This window comes from Pistacia vera, unplaced genomic scaffold (genome assembly GCF_008641045.1).
Source record: "Pistacia vera cultivar Batoury unplaced genomic scaffold, PisVer_v2 Contig549, whole genome shotgun sequence".
NCBI lineage: Eukaryota > Viridiplantae > Streptophyta > Magnoliopsida > Sapindales > Anacardiaceae > Pistacia > Pistacia vera.
Window position 1 is genome coordinate 1,259,384 of NW_022196389.1, and position 27,038 is coordinate 1,286,421.

Below are 27,038 nucleotides of genomic sequence, written 5' to 3' on the forward strand. Positions count from 1 at the left end.
TGTTTTGCAAGGGATTGTGATGTTGTGTGACAAAAACATCGGATTGCCAAGGCAAGTAATACATTAATCGGTAAATATAGAATCGGGTCAATGGAAAATGAATTACTTAAAAGATTTCATTAAGAAAGTCACTTCTCCCTAAGAATCTGGATATATTTTTCTTCAATACGCAAGTTTCTGGGTAATACTTGAAGATGATCTCATCGAATCCTCCCTCTGCTCTTACTACACCTACCTTCAACTTCTTCTCAATGGTTGATAATATGTTTTCAATGATAAAAATTTGCAAACTTCGTCCAAAAATTTACTTCTTCTTGATGCAGAATGAATGTGGCGTGCTCATATGTGTTTAGTTATCAAAAAGTTCGCCGTCAACAAAATCAGAAAATATTGAAAAATGCTGCCGTTGCCATTTTCAAATTTGTATTGCACATGAATTCTATAGTATAAACTATAATCCAGCAAGTTATGAAAGTTTGAGATGATTCTACTACACATGCAAAACCTGATTATGTACTTCTGGCATCAAAGGCTCTAGGAGGAAGAAGTAATAACATTAATTATCAAATATGAGAATCAAACCTATCAACTCACCAATACTTTACATGACTGATCCATCCCTGAAATGATGGAATGAGTTTTATCCCGACTCACTTCTCTATCATACACTTTCGAGAACCAATTTCGCCACACGGTACAGTCCACGCACATTCTATGCTCTCACAATTCTATTCGGCCCCAGGTTCTGATTGATCAGCCCAATGCCATAGCCAACTTCTCACTATGCCGATAAACAGCACTCTCTTTTTCTTCTCCCCTATATCAAGAACACCTCCGAAGTATCAGGCAAATACCCAACAAATTTCAAGTCACTGTCTTTTTTCCAACTTCAAGTAATTTCTCTCGTTTCAGGATGTGACGGTCCCCGGCAACAAATTCATGGACAACACATTCATCTCTATCAAACTGCAGCCAGGGGTTTTCTGATTCCTCTATCAACTCATTGTCTAACTTCACCAGATTATCTATCTATTCAAGCAGCGTATATATTACACAGCAGAACATAAACAGCTCCATTATCAGGATCTAACTCAAGAATCTGCTTTCTGCCATTTCAGCCATTTCTGCATCTTTGTGAACTCTACATGCACCAGAGAGCTCCCCAGACATTGAATTTGGTTTCATTGCATATTCTTAATAACTTCCAGACTTCTTTTAGACGCCCAGCTCGGCCAAGAAGATCAACCATGCTCCATAATGTGTTAAATTAGGCTCAATACTGTGTTGGCTGGTCTGCCAGAAATACTTTCTTCCTTCATCTACCATGCCAGTGTGAGTACGGCACAAAGGACACCAACATAAGTTACTTCATCTGGTGTTATTGAAGCTCTAAGCATTTCAGAGAACATATCAAGAGCTTCTTGACCATGTCCATTAATGGCAAGACCACAATCATGGCCGTCCATGTAAATTTGTCCTTTCGAAGGATCTCTCTAAATATGCTTCGTGCTTTCTCGACATTTCCACATTTACAGTACATGTCAATCAAAGCTTCCCCACAAATGTATCATTTTTCCACTCTATATTTGTCAATGTAAGTCTTTATCCATTCTCCTAATTCTAATGCCCCTAGATGAGCACAAGCTGAAAGAATGCTGACCATGGTGAACTCATCAGGTCTATATTTGAGGTTTGCATCTCACGGAAAAGAGTTAAACCTCTTTGAACCTATTCACTCGAAGATACCCATCATCATGGCTGTCCATGACATAATCTTTTATGTCATATCAAAAAAATTCCCGAGCTAAATCACTTGTCCTCTATTCAAAAATCCCGAAACAATACCAGTCCAAGAAATTACATCTCATTTTTCTCATTCCAAAATCTCAAGTGCAAACCATTTCTCCACAAGCTGCATACATATCAATCAAAGCATTTTCCAATATCAAATTGGTTCAATGTTACACTCTTTAACATACCTATGTACCCCTTTTCCAACTCTAGATCCTTCAATTTAGCACAGCTGTACCACCAAAACAAAGGTAACTGAAGTAGATAACACTCCTTTCATCTCCATCTCACCAAAAAGCTTCCTGGTATCCTCATACCTCTTCATTCTATTATCCCTGAAACATGCATTCCACGTAACCGCATCCTCTTTACAACTCATATCAAAAATCCCTCGGCCACTCAGTCTCACCACACAAAGAATACACATTAATCACGCATTTTGCACAAACACATTACCAACCCAATTTCACCACATGACATGCAACTCTTTACCAAACTTTAAAGCAACATCACGTGAAAAACCCTTCAACAAGAAGGGAACGTAATACTCAACATATCTATCTAAAACAATGTATTAAAGAAATAGAATTAGGAAATTAATAATACAACACTTTCAACCTTTCCAAATTTGATAAACCTAAGAGAAATGAAAAATTAAAATGAGACCAATTTAGAACACAGGTAAATAACTTGGATATACTTATTTAAACTGGTAAAAGTCAAATTAATTAAAATTGTACTGGAAAATTAACTTTTTTTAATTTTAATTATTGGAAAACATTAATTTGATATATTTGGAAAAGATAGTCCTATTTAATTTCTATATTCTAGTTCTATATTTTAAATCTCATTGTTCTGTAACATCCATAGAAAATACTGTGAGGAGCTCTATAATTTAAAATATTTTTTCATATTTCCTCACATTTTCTTAAAAAAAAAAAAAAAAAAAATCTGTTGATCCAAAAAATAAACCATCAAAGTACATGTTATGAAATATACAAAACACGATTTTGTTAGATCGCTACTTATGCTATTATATCTTAGATCCAATATCTCCAAGGTTGTTAAATTTTCTAATCTTGTACCAATAAAGATAACTAAAATTTTAAAATCAGATAGAAAAAGTAAGATAATTACATATGTGTATTCAAAGATAAATTGAATGCTACAATTGAAACTGCAAGTATTTTGATCTAATTTATTAGAGAACCACTTGAGACTCAAAAGGTTAAGTTGTTATAAAAAGTTTCAACATTGGAATTTAAGTATTACATATTTAAATTAAGGGTTTCAAAGTGTTAAAGCAATGGATAAAATTATTAAAATAGTTGATACCAGATGACTGTAACTTTAAAATTTTTGATCTAAAACTTTGACAAATATCGGTTGTCATTAATGTTACCTAGCGAAGTAAGAGAACCGCTCATTCCATTATATGCCATATTCAACTCTTCCAAGTTTTTTAGATTTTGTAAACCTGCACTAAGAGACAATTGGATGAGAAAATAAGACAGTGAAGTAATCATGCGAATGATAATATTTTAATCTTTGTATAGCAGTACCATACTACTAAACTACTTATAGAAAATCTTTTTAATAAATTAACTGATATGTTTGTAATGCTATCTATTTAATTTTTAATTTTGTGCAAGAGTACTTGTAATTATACTTTTTTTTCAAGTGTGATATGTATAGCACACCTAATATGTTACATACCTAAACTTGCTAGAGAAGTGTTGATTTGATTATCACTTAGATCCAAGCTTTTCAAGTTTGTCAAATTTGCTAAACCTGCACAAATAAAAACAAAAGCAAAACCAAAGAAGAAATAGAATTTGAAATGTAGGTAGAAAATACAGAAGAAAAAAAATTAAAAAATTAAGGTAATATCTAAATATAATTATTGAAGCAATTTGAGAAGATGATTGTAACTTAATATTTTGATGGTTGTAGTTATTGTTACCTAGCAATGTTAGAGAGCACGCATCATTCCTTACCAAACGCAAATCCGAACTCGTTCCGACAGTGTTTCGAAACAACATTTTTACCTGCTGGTGCCAAGAGAGAACCATTGATTTAAAGTTGAAAATTTCATTTTTTTTATTCTATAGTTGTCATATTGCAAGAGTGTGTTCAAAAATTTAATAGATATATTGCATATTCCGTAGGTGTTGAATAGAGATATAGTTGATACTGATTCCCCACTGGGATTTAATAACTTTTAGTTTGTTGGGGTCAAAAAACTTTTGCTAAACCTGTCCAAACAATAAAAGATTTAGTATCGATTAATTGTAAAAGCAGATTGCAGGAAAATTGTCTAGAGCAAAGGAAACTGATTTTAAGTAAATATTCTCGTTTAGATATACAACGTTAATTTTAAAATTAAAATTTTTGGGCACGATCCCACAGAAACATTAGAATTTTAGTCTATAATAGTGAGTAGTATTATCTTTCTGATATTGTCACTATATAATCATCATATCATTTACTAAAAATTGTCACATTATTCTATGCCATCAAACACTAAATTTTATCACTTAACAATAAGTTAGGAAAATGAACCCATTCCATATCATAAATTATAATAAACTATTTTAAAAAATATATCTCCAATGAAAAGTGATTAAAATTATGCAAGGAAAATCGTCTAATATCAAGGTGAATTTCTATATACCAATTATTTAAATTTTTAATTTGAATAATTAAAAATAAAAATAAAAATTGCTTCATGGGACATAGGTAGACGTTGATCAGATTCATTATATGATTAAAACTTAAATCCAATCTTTTCAAGTTTTTCAATTTTGCTAACCTGACACACACCACAAAAAAAGATATAGGAGTTAAAAATCTATATAGGAATCATAATTGAAAGACAAAATATTATTTATTCTCAAAAATTTCAGAAGTAGTGATAAAAAAGATGGTAATTATGATAAATGGTTAAAACTTTACAATCTCGAACAGTAATTTTTACCCCAACAAAAATTGAACAAATTGTAATATTATTTCTTTTATTTTTCTTTATAAATCTATTAATACCACCATAATTAGAAAAAAAATATACTCTTTTGTTTTTAATCACTTAAATTCTTTTCTATAATATTAATTATTAATATATTAATATAGGTTGTATAAATTTAAACATCATTAGTTTAAAAATACATTATATCTAATAATTACTAGTTTTTTGTGTTGGAAGAAAAAAAGAAAAAAAAAACAGCCCCTAAGTTTATACCTCAACTAAAAAAGAGTTTTTTTTTTTTAAAATAAGAAAAAAATTAAGATTAATAATAAATTAAGAATAATACTTAAAACAAATATCCTGTGTTTGGCTGATTTCAAACCTTCTCCCATATTATTAACAAGATCAAATTGGTAAGTGACAGTTTAGGTTATTCAAGTATGTAAAAGAGTGGTGTTGAATGTAATTGACTAAATCCAAGATCTTGAGTTGTTTCAAACACCTGAAGCCATCATATTCTGTAAAGGTAATGTCAATACAGTATTGACTCAAGATATTTATTATTTACTCAACATTTAGTCAATTTTCAAGAAAAACACATTACTGCATCAATAACTATATGAGCTCCCTAACATCTGCATATCCTTATTTAATCTATTTTTATACATCAAAACAGTACTTTTACAATTAATTAACAAATTAATAAGCATGTTTTGTAATTTAATTAAGGGTGTCAACAATGACATAAATTTTTTGTATGGCCCATATACTAAATGTAAACTATGAAAAAAGTTTTAAAAATAAATAAATATATATTGCTAGACTGTTGCAAAAGTAATTTAATTGGAGCATATATTTTAAGCTAATTACTTAAATAATATACATACCTTTATTCTCATGCCAACCTTCAAAGTAATTGTAAGATAAATTAAGACTTTTCAACTCTTCAAAAGGATGAAACAATGACAAATTTAGAGTTGGAAGTCTATCAAGAGAGTAATATTCACTAAATTGTATTGTATCATTAAGGGAAAGTTTGATGACATGTCCAGTAGTGGCGTTGCATTGAACTCCCTCCCAATCACAATAATTAGACATTTTATCATCAACCCATGAAACAAGAATATTTTTCGTTTGAAAATCATTGACTTCTTTTAAGAAGGACTTTAAATCTAACAGACCAATCCTCTCATTCTCCAAACAACTATTGAACCTAGATGTTTGAACCAAAACTAATACAACCCAAAATGACAACTTAATTAACACTCTTTCCATTATAACAATTCTCTCTCTCAACACCTATCAATTTGCTTGTTCACTCTGCTTCAAGTTTTTCTTTATTCCCCTTTTTGTGTTGATTTATATAGAACTAAATTTGAAATCTCTATCAACTTTAGTGTTTTTAGTCATGACAATCTCAATAAACTAATGGAGTAAATTAGCCGGCCAATAATACTATTTAATATGGTCATAACAATCTCAATCAATTAATGGGTCAATAGTTTTTGTTTGTTTAGTTTACCTCAAACTTGAAAGGTCAAATCAATGATTTATTAAGTAATATCAATCAAAAGCGACTAATTTTTTTATTTTTTATTTTAATCGGACCATAAAGAAGAACAAAGTTTATTTTTTAATTTTTAATTTTTTTTATTAAGGGTCAACTTCTTCATGACAACATCAATAAATCAGTGGAATAAGTGGGATGACCAATAATTTTAGTTTGTTTTTTGCTTGACTAACTTTCCAAAATATTCATAGAAATTATAAGGCTTTTAAAAATTTTATATAAAAAAGGATCACTAATGATGATATGACAGTAATTATTAATTTAAATCAATTTATTGCAAATGTATATGCACTCACTCAAACACATGCAGGGAATTAATTACTTGACATTAAAACATTAAATTTATATATCATAAAAGAACTCTGATAATCTTTTAATCCCTTATATTTATTTATATATCAATTGATATTTAAAATCACAAATCCATTACTATTTTGGCCTTAACAATCTCAATCAATTGATGGCCCAACCTTTTTTATTCTTTTAGTTTACCATAAATTTGAAAGCCCAGCTAAAGACTTTCTGATTAGTCACTCGTAAACTTTCATAATTTCAATCAAATAATGAAATAAATTGAACAGCCAACAATTTTTATTCCTCTAATTTTTAATAACAGGGAAATATTTCTTGACCCCCATGTGTTTCAAATAATTATCTAAGCACCGTTGGTTTTTGAAATAAATTTTTGTTCAACTATTAAAAGACATTCTTGCCCTTGAAACTAAAACTAAGAATCTAAATATTATCCCAAACCTTTTAAATGTTATCAAATTTTCAGAAAATTTATGAAATTTTATTTTTACCTAAAAAAAACTTTAAAATTATTCCCTTTTACCCAATAATCTTAAAATCAAATTAAAATTATTAAATTCAACGTCCCCCATTCTCCTTCCATCTAAACCCGCCATTTAAATCAGTAAACTCAACACAAATTCTTTCATCATCCACCGTAGAATTTTCAATTAAACAAGCTTTTTTCACACCACCACAAAACCCACCATATACTATTGAGAAAGCCACACGCAAACCCACCGTATATCATCATCACCATGGATCTTCACCAAACAATTTTTTTTTAACAATCAATTTCATGCATTATTTTCACTCATAAATGGAAGCCAAGACAACTAAGGTTTAACAATTTAAAAATAGAACAAATAAAAAACTAAAAAAATAAAAATTGGGAGTTGTTGTGGACTCACATTGGTCATGGCCATCACCAGAGCAGTGGGATTTAGTTGTCGGCATGGCCCATATGGCCATCCAAATCTAACCGGCGACATGGCCCAAATGACCGGCTAGATCTGGCGATCTTTATGGCCTCACACAAGCATGGATGCCATGATAGATCTAAGAAAAACTTTTTTTTAACATAATAATAAATATTGAAATTTTAATAACTTTATTCCGTACAATAACAATAACCTCAATGAAATTTGATGTTTTAAAAGTGATTATTGTCAGTATTATTAAACACATTAAATAAAAGAAATCAAATTACATAACGAAACCCAGATAATACACTGATTTTCTTAAAGTAATCTAAATTAAACAAATCAATTAGAAGAGGAACTCTATGGTAACAAGATATTTTTCCTACATTAAAAACAAAATCATCAAGTTTAGGGAAAAATATAAACTTTATAATTTTTTTTACATATAACGAATTCAATTAAATTCGTATGACATGGACCTTATTGATTTATAATCTAAATATTGCATTTATCTTGTTTTTGGGTTTGATGATTGGATTAGTAATTTAGAAATTATATAAATTGACTAAGGTGTAATTGCAAATTTAAAAAACCTTGTAGATTCTTTTGAAAATTTTAGGGAGGGCATTGGCCCACCCTAGGCCACTGCTGGCTCCACCACAGAGAATTATTATTTATGGTTTAAATTGAATGGAATCTCAATCAAACAATGGAATAAATTGAATGGCTGACAACTTTTTATCCTTTAATTTGTGAAAAAATGTTATCCTTACAAAAACAATACAAAGAGGGCTACAAAGTGACATCAGCAAGAAGGAAAAAACAAAGAAAAAACGGAAAGAGAGAGAGAGAGAGAGAGAGAGAGAGAGAGAGAGAGAGAGAGAGAGAGAAAGAGATCATGAAGATGAAGGGTGGCAATTTTCCTTGTATGCCCTCTTTGTTTTTGTCTTTGTAAGACTAGTATTGTTCTAATTTGTGATGACTTTAGTAGTAAAGTCTTTCATTAATATATATATTGTTGAATTTTGATTAGAGGAAAATATATATTTAAACAAAGAAATATCAGATCTTGCAAATTTGTCGTTTAAATTACACAAAATATTAATAGTCGAGTCTTTTAGTAAAAGACAGAGAAGGAGAACGATATGTCAATACATATTTTGACAATATGTATCTTGTATGGGCAAAAGAAAGAATCTCTTTTTAACCTTCGTAATTAGAGGGTTTCTAAATATTGAATTGTCAAAATCTTGACAAACGTGACAAAGAAAGATAGAATGTTGTTCATCTTGCGCTATAAATTGAGTACATTTTTTAAGATATCAAGACTAAATAAAGTAATGAGGTTTGAGATTTTAATTTTGTAGTTATGATTAAAACAAAATGAAATCATAGCTTATTCTATGTAAATTGGTTGCATTGTCAAATTTAAGTGAAAGAAATGAACCTTAATGTTATTAGACAGTTGAGCTTCAGGGATTTAGTTTGACGAGTTTAACTGACGATCAAAATCATAAAAAGAATATTAACTAATTCAATTTAAATTCTTATATTAAATTAACAATAGTGTTCCAAATATTTGAGGCTAGAAACTAGGTAAGATACTAGGAGCTACTTTTCGAAAGTTTGCTTGTGTTCGTCAATTTAATGGAGCCCCACAAAAATTTTGAAATTTAAAAGGAACATATCAATTCACTCTCATAGATTTAGTTTACCTTCTGGACACCCTCAATTTTTGAATACAACCCTTTAGCCCTAGTAAATGCAACCTTTTTTTCTGGCCCTACAACTCATTGAATATTACATTTTTCCCCCATAAAAAATTTCTGGCCCCACCTATTGTATACACATATGAAAAGAAGAATACATATATGAGAGAGAACTGCTACATGAATAAAATATGAGTACAACTACTTGATTAAAACATGAGTTGTGTTTATTGTTGAAGAGGATTAATTTCTTATATTTATTGGGTTTATGTTTCATCTTCTTTGTTTCTATTTTATAACACCTCCGGTATTATAGCCACAAACATAAGAATTGACTTCATAAGGTAAACGTTTAGGTAAAAATAAGAATAATGATAATTTTGAAATTAAATGATACATGAGAATTAGAAAAATAAAATAATTTTAAAACTTTTAATAAATATGTTTAAAAAATTAATGAGTCTAATTATAATTACCTATCCCAAACTTAGGATATGTAGATTATAAGATTAAGACATATTGGTCACATCCATTTTCTTTGGTTGCATGAGTGAAAATGCAAAGCCTAAAATAAAGAGTGGGAATTTTATTCGGTCCTTTACTTTCTATCTCAATAGTCCTCTTTGTTAAATACAATGTTTAAAATTATAAAAATATCATTTTAAATCTCATTAAAACTAAATTTACTCTCTTTCATTATATATAATATTTGAATTATATAATTTTATATGGCCCACCCTAGGACAATGCTAGTTCCACCACTAAGAATTATTATTTCTGATTTAAATTGAATGTAATCTCAATCAAACAATGGAATAAATTGAATGGGCGACAACTTTTTATCCTTTATTTAATAATAGTGTTTTAACTTTTATTTACAATAAAATTTAGACAACCACACTTTAAATAAAATGGAAAAGATATTTATTTACGTTAGAATAATTACAAATAACAATTTTTAAGTTATATTGACTTTTTTATTCCATTCCTGTGTAATCAAACATGTACATAATTAAATTTGGGATTATTAAGTCAATCTGTTGAAAGCCATCAGACATAAGATTGGGAATAAAATAGTCCAATCTTAGACTTATCCCAATCCCCAAACATTACCTTACTCTTCTTTACTTTAAAGTTTAAGGTATATTATTTGAAATATGATATTCGGGAAACTATTCTAAATGAGATAAGATTAAATCAAATATAATATAATATAACTCTAAAAATGTGTTTAATACAATATTAGAAAACATTTTCTATAAATATTTAGGGTGCGTTTGTTGAAAAACTATTCTAAATAGGATAAGATTAAATCAAATATGATAGAATTTTAAAAATATGTTTAATACATTTTTTGAAAACATTTTTCAAAAATATTTAGTACAATTGTTTAGATATTTAAAGTAATATTTTTGAAATATTATTATTACATAAAATTGAGTAATTATTATAAAGTAGAATTTAAAATTTTAAAATAGTTAGAATAATTTAAAATAAGATTTTGAGAATAGATAAATTTTGATTTGGAATATAAATAGGATAAAAAAGCAAACATATATTTTAGTTATTTGGAATAGTATTTTTAAAATATTATTGTTAGGTAGAGTTAAAATGATTATTACAAGATAGTTGAATGGTTATTACGAAGTGAGACTTGAAAATTAAAAATAGTTGAATAAACTATTATGAAAGGGATAAGATTAAATCAAATATAATAGGATTTTAAAAATGTGTTTAACACATTTTTGGAAAACATTTTTAAAAGATATTTTAACCCCTGAATTTGTTAATTTAGCTAAACACCCCCACAATAAAAGTTTATAGACTAACAAAAACACCCCCACTTATCCAACCGACTGCCAGCAGTTGGCCACCACCGCCGGCCACTACCTTCAAACTTCTACTAATAGTGTGGACAGAACTCAAAACCCACACACAACACAACTAAGGAATCATAGTACAAAGACTGCATCATTGTCGGATCATATCAGCAAAATCTTCAAATCTTCAAATTGTACATGAACCTAAACCATTCCATTATGCTGATTCAACATCCGATTCATCAAGTCTTTCTCTATAAAGTTCAAAATCCTCGGGACTCCATCGGCAAATTAGGTGAAGTTTGAAGGTAGCCATCTTGATCCCCAACAAACGCTGCAAAAANAATCATGACAACATCAATCAAGCACTGGAATAAATGGGATGGCCAATAATTTTAGTTTATTTTTTTCTTAACTAATTTTCCAAAATATTAATAGAAATTATTAGGCTTTTAAAAATTTTATATAAAAAAGGATCACTGATGATGATATGGCAGTAATTATTGATTTAAATCAATTTATTGCAAATATATATGCACTCACTCACACACATGCAGGGAATTAATTACTTGACATTAAAACATTAAATTTATATATCATAAAAGAACTTTGATAATCTTTTAATCCTTTATATTTATTATATATCAATTGATATTTAAAATAACAAGTCAATTACTATTTTGGTCTTAACAATCTCAATCAATTGATGGCCCAACATTTTTTGTTCTTTTACTTTACCATAAATTTGAAAGCTCAGCCAAAGACTTTTTGATTATTCACTCGTCAACTTTCATAATTTCAATCAAATAATGGAATAAATTGAACGGCCAACAATTACTGTTCCTCTAATTTTTAATAAAAGGGAAATATTTCCTTAACCCCCATGTGTTTCATATAATTATCTAATAACCCTTGGTTTTTGAAATAATTTTTGTTCAAACAATTCTTTTTAATAATCAATTTCATGTAATATTTTCACTCATTAATGGAAGCTACTTTAACAAGACAACTAAGGTTTAACAATTTAAAAATAGAACAAATAAAAAACTAAAAAAGAAAAATTGGAAGTTGTTGTGGACTCGTGGTGGTCATGGCCATCACCACAGCAGTAGGATTTAGTTGCCAACATGGCCCATATGGCCATCCACATCTAGCCATCGACATGGCCCAAATGACCGGCCAGATCTAGCTATCTTTATGGCCTCACACAAGCATGGATGTCATGATAGATCTGAGAAAAATAACTTTTTAATAAACTTTTTAACATAATCATAAATATTGAAATTTTAATAACTTTATTCCATACAATAACAATAACCTCAATGAAATTTGATGTTTTAAAAGTGATTATTGTCAGTACTATTAAATACATTAAATAAAAGAAATCAAATTACATAACGAAACCTAGATAATACACTAATTTTCTAAAAGTAATCTAAATTAAACAAATCAATTAGAAGAGGAACTCTATGGTAACAATATATTTTTCCTACATTAAAAACAAAATCATCAAGTTTAGGGAAAAATATAAACTTTATAATTTTTTTGCATATAACGAATTCAATTAAATTCGTATGACATGGACCTTATTTATTTATAATCTAAATATTGTATTTATCTTGTTTTTGGGTTTGATGATTGGATTAGTAATTTAGAAATTATATAAATTGACTAAGGTGTAATTGCAAATTTAAAAAACCTTGTAAATTCTTTTGAAAATTTCAGGGAGGGCATTGGCCCACCGTAGGCCAATGCTGGCTCCACCACTGAGAATTATTATTTCTAGTTCAAATTGAATGAAATCTCAATCAAACAACGGACTAAATTGAATGGCTGACAACTTTTTATCCGTTAATTTGTGATGACTTTAGTAATCAAGTCTTTCATTAATATATATATATATATATATATGTGTGTCACGACATCACCAGAGTAGTAGGATTTATTTGCTGGCATGGCCCTATGGCCACCCACATCTAGCCTCGACATGGCCTAAATGACCGGCCAATATGGCTATCTTTGGCCTCACACAAGCATGGATGTGTCATGATAGATCTGGAAAAATAACTTTTATAAACATTTTTACATAATAATAATGATTGAAATTTTAATACTTTATCCATACAATAACAATAACTCAATGAAATTTGATGGTTTAAAAGCGATTATTGTCGTATTATTAAAACCACATTAAATAAAAGAAATCAAATTACATAACGAAACACCCAGATAATACTAATTTTCTAAAAGTAATCTAATTAAACAAATCAATTAGAAGGAACTCATGGTAACAAGTATATTTTTCCACATTAAAAACAAAATCATCAATTTTAGGGAAAAATAAATAACTGTATAATTTTTTAATATAATGAATTCATAAATTCGTATGACAAGGACTTTTTTATTTTAATCTAAATATTGCATTCATCTTGTTTTTGGGTTTGAAGATTGGTATTAGTAATTTAGAAATTATGTGGCTAAGGTTTAATTGCAAATTAAAAACAGCCTTGTAGATTCTTTTGAAAAATTTAGGAGGGCATTGGGCCCACCGAGGCCAGCTGTGCTCCACCACTGAGAATTATTATTCTGTTTAAATTGAATGGAATCTCATCAACAATGGAATAAATTGAATGCTTGACAACTTTTTATCTTTAATTGTGATGACTTTAATAATCAAATTTCATACATATATATATATATATAGATTATATATATATATTTATATATATATATATTATTGGAGTTTGATTAGAGGAAATATAGCTTGACAAATTAAACAAAAATATCAGATCCTGCAAATTTTCGTTTAGATGACTAAAATATTAATATTCAGCTTTTAATTAAAGACAAAGGAAAGAGAACGATGTCAATATTTACATATGATATCTGTATGGGGCAAAAAGAAAGAATCTCAATCAACTAATAGAGTATTAGACGGCCAATAAACTATTTAATATGGTCATACATCTCATCAATTAATGAGTCAATGTTTTTGTTTGTTTAGTTGTTTCCTCAAACTTGAAAGGTCAAATCATGATTTATTAGTAATATAAAACAAAAACGATTAATTTTTTATTTTTTATTTTTATTCAACTATTATAGAAGAACCAAGTTTTTTTAAATTTTTTTTATTAAGGGGTCAACTTTTTTTTTTTTTTTTTTTTCTTTTCACACCACCACAAAATCCACCGTATACCAATGAGAAAGCCACATGCAAACCCACCATATATCATCATCTCCATGGATCTTCACCAAACAATTTTTTTTTTAACAATCAAATTCATGTAATATTTTCACTCATTAATGGAAGCTGCTTTAACAAGACAACTAAGGTTTAACAATTTAAAAATAGAACAAATAAAAACTAAAAGAAGAAAAATTGGAAGTTGTTGTGGACTTGTGGTGGTCATGGCCATCACCAGAGCAGTAGGATTTAGTTGCCGGCATGGCCCATATGGCCATCCAGATCTAGCCGTCGACATGGCCCACATGTCGACGGCTAGATCTGGCTATCTTTATCTCCTCACAATGGCATGGATGCCATGATAGATCTGAGAAAAAACAACTTTTTAATAAATTTTTTAACATAATCATAAATATTGAAATTTTAATAACTTTATTCCATACAATAACAATAACCTCAATGAAATTTGATGTCTTAAAAGTGATTATTGTTAGTATTATTAAATACATTAAATAAAAGAAATCAAATTGCAGAACAAAACCCAGATAATACACTATTTTTCTAAAAATAATCTAAATTAAACAAATCAATTAGATGAGGAACTCTATGGTAACAAGATATTTTTCCTACATTAAAAACAAAATCATCAAGTTTAGGGAAAAATATAAACTTTATAATTTTTTTACATATAACGAATTCAATTAAATTCGTATGACATGGATCTTATTTATTTATAATCTAATTATTGCATTTATCTTGTTTTTGGGTTTGATGATTGGATTAGTAATTTAGAAATTATTCAAATTGACTAAGTCGTAATTGCAAATTTGAAAATTTCAGGGAGGGCACTGGCCCACCCTAGGCCAGTTCTGGCTCCACCACTGAGAATTATTACTTCTAGTTTGAATTGAATGAAATCTCAATCAAACAACGGACTAAATTGAATGGCTGACAACTTTTTATCTGTTAATTTGTGATGACTTTAATAGTCAAATCTTTCATTATATATATATATATATATTTTTTTTGGAGTTTGATTAGAGGAAAATATATCTTGACAAATTAAACAAAGAAATATCAGATCTTGCAAATTTGTCGTTTAAATTACGCAAAATATTAATAGTCAAGTCTTTTATTAAAAGACAGAGAATGAGAACGATATGTGAATACATATTTTGACAATGTGTATCTTGTATGGGCAAAAGAAAGAATCTCAATCAACTAATAGAGTAAATTAGACGGCCAATAATACTATTTAATATGGTCATAGCAATCTCAATCAATTAATAGGTCAATGGTTTTTGTTTGTTTAGTTTACCTCAAACTTGAAAGGTCAAATCAATGATTTATTAAGTAATATTAAACAAAAACGATTAATTTTTTTATTTTTTTATTTTTAATCAGACTATATAGAAGAACAAAGTTTATTTTTCAATTTTTTTTATTAAGGGGTCAACTTTTTTTTTTATATAAAAAATGATCACTGATGATGATATAGCAGTAATTATTGATTTAAATCAATTTATTGTAAATATATATGCACTCACTCACACACATGCAGGGAATTAATTACTTGACATTAAAATATTAAATTTATATATCATAAAAGAACTCTATAATCTTTTAATCTTTTATATTTATTTATATATCAATTGATATTTAAAATCACAAGTCAATTACTATTTTGGTCTTAACAATCTCAATCAATTGATGGCCTAATCTTTTTTGTTCTTTTAGTTTACCATAAATTTGAAAGATCAGCTAAAGACTTTCTGATTATTCACTCGTCAACTTTTATAATTTCAATCAAATAATGGAATAAATTGAACGGCTAACAATTTTTATTCCTCTAATTTTTAATAAAAGGGAAATATTTCCTTAACCCCCATGTGTTTCATATAATTATCTAAGCACCTTGGTTTTTGAAATAAATTTTTGTTCAACTATTAAAAGACATTTTTACCCTTGAAACTAAAACTAATAATCTAAATATTATCCCAAACCTTTTAAATGTTATGAAATTTTCAGAAAATTTATCAAAATTTATTTTTACCTAAAAAAACTTTAAAAATATTCCCTTTTACCCAATAATCTTAAAATAAAATTAAAATTATTAAATTCAACATCTCCCATTCTCCTTCCATCTAAACCCGCCATTTAAATCAGTAAACTCGACACAAATTCTTTCATCATCCACGTAGAATTTTACAATTAAACAAATTTTTTTCACACAACCACAAAATCCACCATATACCATTGAGAAAGCCACATGCAAACCCACCTTATATCATCATCACCATGGATTTTCACCAAACATTTTTTTTTTTTACAATCAATTTCATTTAATATTTTCACTCATTAATGGAAGCTGTTTTAACAAGACAACTAAGGTTTAACAATTTAAAAACAGAACAAATAAAAAACTAAAAAAAAAGAAAAATTGGAAGTTGTTGTGGACTCGTGGTGGTCACGGCCATCACCAGAGTAGTAGGATTTAGTTGCCGGCATGGCCCATATGGCCATCCAGATCTAGCCGTCGACATGGCCCAAATGACCGGCCAGATCTGGCTATCTTTATGGCCTCACACAAGCATGGATGTCATGATAGATCTGAGAAAAACAATTCTTAATAAACTTTTTAGCATAATAATAAATATTGAAGTTTTAATAACTTTATTCTATACAATAGCAATAACTTCAATGAAATTTGATGTCTAAAAAGTGATTATTGTCAGTATTATTAAACACATTAAATAAAAGAAATCAAATTACATAACGAAACCAAATAATACACTAATTTTGTAAAAATAATCTAAATTAAACAAATCAATTAGAAGAGGAACTCTATGGTAACAAGATATTTTTCCTACATTAAAAACAAAATCATGAAGTTTAGGGAAAAATATAAACTTTATAATTTTTTTACATATAACGAACTCAATTAAATTCGTATGACATGGACCTTATTTATTTATAATCTAAATATTGCATTTATCTTGTTTTTGGGTTTGATGATTGGATTAGTAATGATTGGATTAGTAATTTAGAAATTATATAAATTGACTAAGGTGTAATTGCAAATTTAAAAAACCTTGTAGATTGTTTTGAAAATTTCAAGGAGGGCATTGGCCCACCCTAGACCAGTGCTGGCTCCACCATTGAGAATTATTATTTCTGGTTTAAATTGAATAGAGTCTCAATCAAACAACAGAATAAATTAAATAGCTGACAACTTTTTATCCTTTAATTTGTGATGACTTTAGTAGTCGAGTCTTTCATTAATATATATATAATTTTATATGGCCCACCCTAGGACAGTGCTAGCTCCACCACTAAGAATTATTATTTCTGATATAAATTGAATAGAATCTCAATCAAACAATGGAATAAATTGAATGGTCGACAACTTTTTATCCTTTATTTAATAATAGTGTTTTAACTTTTATTTACAATTAAATTTAGACAACCATGCTTTAAATAAAATGAAAAAGATATTTATTTACGTTAGAATAATTACAAATAACAATTTTTAAGTTATATTAATAATTTATTTAAGAGTTTTTTATTCCAATCCTGTGTAATCCCACATGTACATAATTAAATTTGGGGTTATTAATTCAATTTGACCTTGTTGAAAACCATCAGACATAAGATCGGGAATAAAATAGTCCAATATTAGAATTATCCCAATCCCCAAACATTACTTTACTCTTCTTTACTTTAAAGTTTAAGGTATATTATTTAAAATATAATATTATGAAAAACTATTCTAAATGAGATAAAATTAAATCAAATATGATATGTCTCTAAAAATGTGTGTAATACATTTTTAGAAAACACTTTTTAAAAATATTTAAAGTGCATTTGTTGAAAAACTATTCTGACTAGGATAAAATTAAATCAAATATGATAGAATTTTAAAAATACGTTTAAAACATTTTTTGAAAACATTTTTCAGAAACATTTGATACATTTGTTTAGATATTTAAAGCAATATTTTTAAAATATTATTATTTAAAATTGAATGGTTATTACGAAATAGAATTTAAAATTTTAAAATAGTTGAATAATTTAAAATAGAACTTTCAGAATAAATAAATTTTGATTTGTAATACAAATAAGATAAAAGAAACAAACACGTATTTTAGTTATTTGAAATATTATTGTTAAGTAAAATTAGACAATTATTACAAGATAATTGAATGGTTATTACGAAGTGAGATTTGAAAATTAAAAAAAGTTGAATAAACTATTCTAAATGGAAAAAGATTAAATCAAATATGATAGAGATTCTAAAAATGTGTTTAATACATTTTGGAAAGCATTTTTCAAAAATATTTTAACCCCTACATTTGTTAATTCAACTAAATACCCCCACAATAAAAGTTTATAAATTAATAAAAATACCCCCACAATAAAAGTTTATAAATTAATAAAAATACCCCCACTTATCCAACCAACTGCTGACAGCTGGCCACCACAGCCAGCCACTACCTTCAAACTTCTACTAATAGTGTGGACAGAAATCAAAACCCACACACAACACAACTAAGAAATCATAGTACAAAGACTGCATCATTGTCGGATCATAACAACATTCCAGGCATATTCAAGATGAATAAAGAAGTAAAATCTTCAAATTGTACATGAACCTAAACCATTCCATTATGCTGATTCAACATCCGATTCATCAAGTCCTTCTCTATAAAGTTCAAAATCCTCTGGACTCCATCGGCAAATTAGGTGAAGTTTGAAGGTAGCCATCTTGATCCCCAACAAACGCTGCAAANAAGTTGAAGAAGTGAACATTTTGATTTGGGTGAAGATTAAAGAGTTTTGTTTCAAAAAGTTTAATGGGATTTGGAGAATGTGAATGTTGGAGGGAATTGATGAGAGTGGCATAAAATTAAGATGAGTAAATTACTCATCCCTTCATTTTTAAACCAAACAAATGATATCATTTTTTTTAATAAAATTAGTATTTTTTTGAAGAAAATAGAAAAAAAAAAAAAAAAAAAAAATTTAGAGCTTAGACAGCACTTACTGACAACTTAATCACATTTTTTTTTAAAGAGAGTTATGTTTGTTGGGTATTTTGGTTTGACACCACTTTACACTCAAAATGGAGTGAGTTATGCTAAAATGAAACTTAGAGATGGAAATCTATATTTTGTTCCTCGATGGTAAAATAAGATCAAGCCGCCCATGAGCTTATCGAAGAGCCCATTGAGAAATAGTGAAACATAGAACGAACCTTAATCTTTATAAAATATTATATACTCCTTTGGATTATTATTTGTCCCCCTGAAAAAGTATCAAATATCAATTGATAAGGATGCACGATACTTAAAAAAAACGTAGGCGTGCTTAATATTTCACAATCTCTTAAGGGTTTGAAATAACCTAAAATACGTAAGAAGGAAAATGCTTAGGTTGTCAATAAAATATATACGATACTTTTTAAAAATTGTAGGCGTGCTCAATATTTCATTATCTCTTAAGGGTTTGAAATAACCTAAAATACGTAAGAAGGAAATTGGCTAGGTTGTCAATAAAATATATAACATTAACATTGATCCTTTTAAATTATTACTACTTTATGCAATGGTTTCTGAATACTAACCCAATAAACATTATATTTGCGGGTATTAAAGTAAAGTGAAAGATTTTATCAATTAACAACTCTTGGATGACTGGATGGGACGATGAAGACTCTTGAGTGTATTACTCAAGTGATCTTGAGTTTGATTCCCCTTAATTGCTAATAGGGATGACCACTAAAGGTTTATCCAATTCTTAACTTTAAGGTCCTGGGAGATTAATCTATCAGATGACAACTAGAATAACAAATTTTTGCCAACATTAAAAAAGTAATATTATTATAATAATAATTTACAAGCTATCTTTTTATTCTAATATTAATGGAAGTAATTGGTCCTACTTTATTGTTAAATCAGGCATCCTTCATTGCATTGAATTATAACGTGAATCCTTTAAATCATTGCAAAATCTTCATGAGAATAAGTGAAAAATAATAATAATAATAATAATGAAAAACATATTTTATTATTTGAAACCAAATACCATATCCCCCATCCAAACTAACCAATATAAATCTAACTCATATAATGTGTAGATACAATGAATCTTCTTAGTGCACAATAAACATAGGACACAATGATTTTGACAAGAAAACAAACANACACTCTTATATAATACAATAAACTAGTCCAATTCTGGTATCAGATTGGTAAATGTCAGCTCTATCACATCTTTAAAAATATAGTTCCAAGGATCTAGTAAGGTCGGGTAAGTTTTTTCTCTAATTCTGGGATGCTGGAAGGGAGTCGTTGTTACTCCATGGCTGTTGGTGTGGGCAACAACAGTAGTTCCTCCATTGTGCTGTTTGCGATTAGAAGAGGCTGTTCTTTTTATGAAGCTGTTTGTCATTTTGATTGGCGGGGTTGGCTCTTAGTTTTTGTGTTTGCTGCTTTTAGAAAGAGCCATATTATGGGTAACGTTTTTCTGAAGTTCTATATGCTTTTACGAAGCTTGAGATGCGAGAATATGTTTGCCATCCCAACCGGGTGAAATTGTGGCAGGTTTCCTGTTCATTTGTTGATAAATTTGATTTTGTTTTGTTTAGGCCTTATTTTGTCCAGGCTCCTCTTGTAAAGGATTCTTCCATGTAATTATGTAGCGTTTGTACAGTTGTTTCATTGGGCATGTCCAATGTTAGAGTTGATGAATTCTATTTAACGTTTAAGTACCCATTTTTAAAGATGCAGTTGAATGATTTACCAAGTTGTTCTAACACAGTTAACTTTACAACAAATCATAAAAATCAAACTGTAAATGTAAAGCACATCAACATATACATGGTTCGACTAAATTCACTTTTAACCTACATCCAAGAGACTTCATCTAAATAAAAGTAAATCCACTAATCAACAAACATTACAAGATATAGTTCGCAGTTAATTTTAGTTACAGCAAGAGAACTCTCTGTTCTATTTGCACTTAACACCATATTTTGAATCTCTAATGTCTTATTGCACCACGGATCTCTTCACACCAGGTTCACTCCTGGAAAATGCTTGAGCTCCATCCAAGCTTCAGTCGCTCAAAACACACTCCAGCATCAACAAAGAAACCATGTTCCAGCCACCATTCAACAATGAAGATAAACAAGAAAGTTTCTAGCATAAACCCATATAAAATAACCTAACCAAGAATAATTCTCTGAAAAGTTCAAAGCACTCCAAAGAACAAAAATAAATATTTCATAGAATTTGAGAAATTTCAGAAGGATCAATGGATGAAATTACACTTACCTGTGCATCTGTAAGCTGTGTGATGTTGGATTGAACGTAGAAAAGCGACGGCATAGGCCATGAATTTGATGAGATTTGCAAAACCCTAGTTATGGTTCTGAGGGTGCTTTTGGGGGATTAGTTTTATATTGATCTAATTTCTTAGTCATTGTGATTAGCCATAAAATTAATGAACCATCTAAAATCACATTATAAGTGGACACATAAAAATAATGTGATGTCTCTTTCTCACCTAAATCTTTCTCATGACTTATATATGTTTATATCACATAATTTTAACGAGTGTTGTTAAAAAAGAGAAAAGTAAACTCATTGATAAAGAAATCCAATGTTTTCTTCTGATTTACAATGTTAGAGAAAAACGGAATGAAAACTCCTTGTTTTTCTTTCTCATGATAACTTGAAAAAGTTTTGGAAGATATCTCTAGTGGTGGAATAATGTCCCCAAATTTTGAAGGAACATACTTTGGCAAGAATTGTTTGGAGATGTACAGATAGCTCTTCTGGTAGTTTTACGCACTAAAGAAAAGTATTTGAGCATCTAAAATTGCTCTTGTAATCTATCTGGTAAGTTTACCAGCACTAAAGAAATTGTATCCAGTACAAACACATTCTCTGAATCAGTTTGCAAATGTTCCATGAGCAATCAAGATGTTTGAGGCGATAGAGCAATTCTTTCCTAAATCTGACGCAGAAATCATTCCAGTGAAATTTTCAGCAACTTCTTTTCAGAAGCCTTCTTATTCTTTCACGTGTCATTCAACATAATACCTTCCAATTAGATACTTTCCATATATTTTATTGCTAAAGGCATGACAACTGGAAGAACATTTCTCTCAATTAAATTAAAAAATACTGTTATATCCAATAATTTACTTCACTAATAATATAAATAACCAAGTAAATAAATCTTTTAAGGATACAGAACCAATCAAACTACTTAACCCAAACGTGCTTGAGACTCTTTTCCTAATTTATTCTGATTAGAAATCCTTAAATTATCTTTCTATATGCAACTCTAATATATATATAAATATATCTATATATATAATATATATCATATTCCTCATCATCAATCTCATATTTCCATCTTTTTCTTCTCTTCATTGTTTATATCTCTTTCGTTTCTCCTTTTAGCAATTAATCCATGGCGTCGTGGTTTCCGTGGTAACCCCCCAAAAAACCCCAACCATTGCTACCAGTCTCTTGGCCACGATCAACAGCGGCCACCACCTGCAATGACCACCTCACACCCCAACTCTCCAGAACCGAACACGAATAGACCTGGAAACCTTGAGCTGCAAGAAAATTGTTGTAATTTGTAGCTTCCTCTGTAGCACTTCTTGCTGCTAATTGCTTCAATTCTTATCTATTTTGCAATTTTTGTACATGGAAGATTTCTTCCCCCCTCATTTAAGTCGATTCACTCCGTATAACTCCCTTCGTATATTTCCTTCTCAGTTAACACCAATTTGGAACCATAACTTTCTCCGTCACAATCCGAATCATCAATCACTCAGATGTTTTTTACGAGATGTCAGGTTTCAATTTTTACAAGGAGAAAACCATCTCGTCCGTGGCGGATTGAACCTTTCTTTTTAAATCTTAATGGAAGCCACTAGCTGGCCACTTAAGACTATTACCATGGCTTGATGGAGCAAGATTTTGTTGCAATTGGTCAATGAGGGCTTGGTTGAGCAAGATTCAGTGACAAATTTGTCAAGCGGCCTAGTGAAATTCACTCTCATAGTAGATGCAACTGTTTTTGTTAACCCGAAACACCAAAAGAATTAGAAATTATTCCGGTGACGGTCTCGTGTGAGGATGTTATGTTTGAGTTTCATCTCATTTAAGAGTTTGCTATATGGACAATGTTGGACAATTCAAGCAAATGTAAAATCTGAAAGGGTTCCTGTAGGAATTTTATTGAATAATTAGGCCAATTTTAGGAGATTAGTAATTTTTAATTTTTTCACAACCTCAAAATAAAGATTCTGCTACTTCTTTGTAACTATAGTTAATTACGGCTCCCTTCCCATACAAAAGTTGCTCGTTTTTTGCATCTACATACATTAGTTCCTATGGGATAACTCACTCTGTATGATGGAGTAGTACTCCAAGCAATTGAGAGAGTTGAGAAAACTTGCATGCCTTTCTTATTATGATGAAGCAATATAATAACCCTAAATAATAAAGTCTTAATATCCACTAATGCCCCACATAAGGAATAATAACATCAATTACCAAAACTAATGCAAAACATAAAATAACTCTGCTACTCAACGCCCCATGCTGTAATCCTTTGCCCTGCAGGAGCTTGTGTGATTCCTTATAGGATAACTTTCTACTACTCCATCCTCCCTACCCTCTCCTCGTTGCTGGTTCCTATCAATACTCCCTTGTTCCCTCACCTTGTCCTCAAGGTTCTGAGACAACTCCCTCTATAACCTTGAATGCTGTACATCCTCCCAAGAGTGTCTTCTAGTGGTAAGCCCTGCCATTGAACTAACAGTTGTGGGCACATCAACCCCTTTACATGACCAATTTGGGGCCAAGCACGCCGGGGGAGCGATGGGTGGCTGTCCTCGGTAGACCCCAAGGAGGTAATTGCAGGGTGTGACTGTCGAACAGCCGAATCACGATTCTCAAAGACACAAGAATACAGCTATATTTTGACCCTTCCGGCAAAGCCAACTTGTAAGCAACTTTGCCACCCCGCTTTAAATTGCAAAGGGTCCATAGTATTCCGGGCTCGAGTTGAATAGCCTGGCCACCATCGTATTTGACGATCGGGTGCAATTTCAGGTACACCCTGCTGACCCACTTGAAATTCCATAGGTCTGCCGGCATTTGTCACTTGGCTAACCACTATGTTGCTGAGTGCAACCCAGTTTTTTTCCTTAACTCTTTCAAAATGCGGTCACGGAGCTAAGTTCAAAGTCTACTACATCCACATTTGATTCACCCAGCACATAAGGTCAGACCCCGGAGGCTCCCTGCCATACACTAGAAGTAAAAGTGGTTCTGGTTGAGTGTGTGGAATGAATGTTTCTAGTAAATTCTGCTATAGGAGAATCCAACCACTTATCCTGCTGGTCCATCAAAAGTACGCATATTAACTCAAGGACTGTTTGTTTACCTCTGTTTGGCCGTCCATTTGCGGATGATAAGCTTACTGTGGAGAGAGGTGGTGCCACTGAGCTGAAACAATTCTTGCCAAATTGTGCCAAAAGACAGGGTCCTAATCACTGAGAATTGTCTTAGGTAAGTTGGGAGTTTTAAACTAAATGACAACAAAGTAACAACTTTGGCTACCGTAAACCCACGCGGAGGGTCCAAAATGCGTATATATTTGGTCAAGCGATCTACCACCACTAGATATCGAAACCCAGATGACAAAGGCAACCCCGTGTAAAATCAAGATCTACCTCCTCCCAAATCTGAGCTGGTATAGGCAAGGGTTGTCAGAAGGCCCCCAGGAGAGCAAGCTTGGTACTTGGCCTGATTACACACTATGCACCCTTGAATGAAATTCCTTGACGTCTTTGGCCCATATCGCCAGCAAAAGTTTAAAGCCGTAATTAGAGTTTTAAGTTTTCGGTAACCACCATGACTGCCCAGTGTGGCATGAACTCCATGAGAAGTTTTGTTGCCTCAAATCCACTGTTGGAACCACCACATGACCATGATAAAACATAATCTATCATGAAGACTATAACCAGGAGCCCTATGTGCTTGCTATGAAAGTCAACTAGTAAGATCGCACAATGAGCATCTCTGCTAAACTGTCGCAGATTTTTGTAAAATTTCAAAAGTGGAACTAACAAGGCTAAAAAATTTACTCTACCGAAAGTAGTTCATCATCGAATTGGCGCAAAAGGGCATCGGGAATGTGATGTTGTCCTTTCCCCGCTATACTCACTACAAAATCAAATCCCAATAATTAACCAAATAGTTTGTTGTTCGGTGGTTGAACTACTTGTGAGAAGTTGTCGAGAGTCTTTGCTGTGTTACAAATGATAATTATTGGCCCAACAATATGGCCCAGCACACAATTGCTTCAGTACTGCACATATTCCTTGGCATACACAGAGGTGCGTTCCATCCTCGAAGTTAACTTCTTACTAAAATAGGCAATGGGATGCTTGTGCTGCATGAGTACCGCCCCAATACCTTGCCCAGAGGCATCAGTTTCAATCACTAAAGTCTCAGCAAAATTCGGCAAGGCAAGTACAGGTGCCTTAGTCATGGCACACTTCAAGTGCCTTAGTCATGGCACACTTCAGGTTGTCAAATGCTTGTTGTGCTTCCATAGTTCAGCAAAATTTATCTTTTTGTAGGCGGGACATTAGTGGTGCTGCAATGTGAGCATACCCATGTACAAACCGGCGATAATACCCTATCAAACCCAAAAACCCCCTCAACTGGCGAACATTGGTCGAAGTTGACCACCTTGCCATGGCTTGAATCTTTGAGGGATTCGGCTCAACCCCTGCGCCTAAGACAATATGGCCCAAGTAATCAATTCGGCTAACCCCAAACAAGCACCTTCCTCGATTGGCATAAAATTGATGAGCTTGTAAGCAATTAAGGACCACAGTTTAACATGTTTAGCCTCCCCCTTATTGTAAACCAGAATATCATCAAAGAAGATGATAACAAATTTCTGTAGGTATGGCTGAAAAAGATCATTCGTGGCAGCCTGAAAAGTGGTCGAGGCATTGGTAAGGCCGAAAGGCATCACCACGAATTCGTAGTGGCTGTCATGGGTCCAAAAAATTATCTTTTCAATATCATACTCTACTATCCTTATCTGGTGGTAACCCAAACGCAAATCAATTTTGGTAAAAATTGTTGTGCCAAACAATTCATCAAGCAATTCATTGACAATAAGGATTGGGAATTTGTCTGGCATTGTCAACTGATTAAGAGCCTGATAGTCCACACAGAATCACCAACACCCATCCCGCTTTTTCACCGACAAGACTAGGGATGAAAAGGGGCTTCGGCTTGGTCGAATAATGCCACTAGCAAGCATGTCATGGACCATGTGCTCCAACTCCCCTTTTTGGAAGTGAGGGTAACGATAAGGACACACGCTAACTGGTTCAACGCTTGACCGGAGCGGAATGTGATGATTATAGGCCATTGAGGAGACAACCTAAAGGGAGTATCAAAAACTAAGTGAGGAGAGTGGTTGGTTAAACTGTAAAGGTAATAAGTATCAACCACTGAATGTACCCGAAGAAGTCGTTCCAATTGGTTCAAGTGAAAGGGTTCTACACTCTGTGATTGTTTACCTTGCAAGGTCAAGGCATGGCCGAACCAAATGAAGGACATAGTGAGGGCTTTGTAATCCATAACAACTAGCCCCAAGGTGGCTAACCACTGCACCCCTAACACCATATCAACCCCATGGATTGGAAGAACAAACAAATCAACAGAAAAGAA

General features: G+C 30.9%; 1 pseudogene; it reads right to left on the reverse strand.

Annotated features, from left to right (window-relative positions):
* Nucleotides 1-1,215: 1,215 nt before the first annotated feature.
* LOC116107875 lies at nucleotides 1,216-25,836 on the reverse strand (annotated as a pseudogene).
* Between the last annotated feature and the right edge of the window lie 1,202 nt (nucleotides 25,837-27,038).